The sequence below is a fragment of the Oryzias melastigma genome, linkage group LG15, assembly GCF_002922805.2.
Source record: "Oryzias melastigma strain HK-1 linkage group LG15, ASM292280v2, whole genome shotgun sequence".
In the NCBI taxonomy this organism is placed as follows: domain Eukaryota; kingdom Metazoa; phylum Chordata; class Actinopteri; order Beloniformes; family Adrianichthyidae; genus Oryzias; species Oryzias melastigma.
The window spans coordinates 6482144-6483725 of record NC_050526.1 but is presented as its reverse complement, the minus strand read 5'-3'; the positions used below and the strand labels follow the sequence as shown (position 1 = coordinate 6483725).

At 40.1% G+C, this 1582-nt stretch overlaps 1 protein-coding gene across 3 annotated transcripts in view; it reads left to right on the top strand.

The window, feature by feature from the left end:
• Positions 1-1582, top strand: part of insyn2ab (inhibitory synaptic factor 2Ab) — a 45287-nt gene that overhangs the window by 9391 nt on the left and 34314 nt on the right. The gene's annotated exons all lie outside the window — the stretch shown is intronic.

The following is a 1582-nucleotide window of genomic DNA, read 5'->3' as shown; positions in this document are numbered from 1 at the left end:
ATATGTACTGGGACTTCCAATTTTGTGCCAGCGATATTCATTTATCCACTGATTTGACTATATAAATCCTTGATATGTACTTTTTCACCAGACTCTTGCCAATAACCCCCCCATTACTCCTTAATGATTTCTTCTTCAGGTTCCGATTCCTTACAAGAGATCGAAAAACAAACCTCTTTTCACGTAGATGTCATCACATGACACTTAAGTCAAAACATTTTTAATTTCCACTTCACAGTCAACCAGGATTTCACCGGGCTCCAGGTAAATTGTTGCATGTGATGCAAGACTTGCGACGCAGATCTTAAAGCTTGTCTACTAAAGACACTCAGGATTAGACTTGTTTGTCAACTGCAGCCCGCAAATGCTGGATGAGATTGACGTCTTGGGAATTTGGAAGAGAGGGTAGTACTTTGGAATCCATCTTGCCAGGCTTTAAGCAATCCATTCTACTCTGTCCCAGATGAAAAATGGCCACTTTAACTGCTGTCATGGCATTACGGATGAAATGGAACTCCAATGTTTGAAGCTCTAATAAAGAATCAAAGCTATCTGAGCTTTTTGAACCTGGCTTGTGGACATGTTATTGTGAATGTACAATGGAGGCTAACACAAGCTTTGAATTCCAGTCTCCTTTTCAGCTTTTCTTTCTACTAATTGCATAATCTACATACATCAAAGGTAATGTTTTGCTTAGCTTCATTAGATCCACGTTACACAGTGTGACCTCGAGGAATGTTAAGTAAACATTGCTCAAACCTCTCAGTCTGTGCTCCAGGCAGTCAGCAATCTGCATGTAGGTTTTACATATGATGAGGTGTTTACCCAGCTGAAAATATTTTTTTTTTTTTTTTGCTCTTCTCCTGCATATCTTCAGGTAGCGTTTGATTTATGCCCCTCACATGTTGCGGTTCATTTAGCTGATTGGCTGAAGTTCATTATGGTCCTCACCCAGATTGCTGATTTCTCTGTGATGCTGTCACCTCCAGAAGTAAACCGTTGTCACATTCTTAGCTGTCCGTGTGATGAACAGGACTCATTGGAGTAAGTGCCCATTTGTACAGTACTCAAACATCCACTTCGTGCGTTTGGAGAGGCTCTTCATAGGTTGAGCTGTCTTTGTTGTCCCCACAAGCTCTTGTTCCGAAAAAAGAGCATTTTGAATTCCCTTCTTTTGAACCATTTTCTCTGTCTCCTTAGACATTTTTGAGTTTTTTTAAAAGCACTTTGAAGTTCCATAAAATGCAAAATGCTTATTCTCTGTAGGCCTTTTTTAACACTATGTCATTATTGCCTGAAAACCCAAGGGTCACTATTAGGGTTTGGAATGAGTGCTACAAATGTGGGAGTCTCCTGCTAGTGGCTCTGCGGTGAAGGACTTTTTATTCTTCCACCGTCTGAAGGAAGTGAGCCACTGAGTTGTTGTCATAGGCTGCAGAAAATAATTACCGTTGATGACAAATTGTAAACATCATGAAGTAAACACACATGAAATGTTTGCACAGGTCTGATGGCACTGAGGATACACTGGAAAGTTTTAATGAAGTTTACTTTTCTCTGATGTTGATCTGTTTTTGCCAGC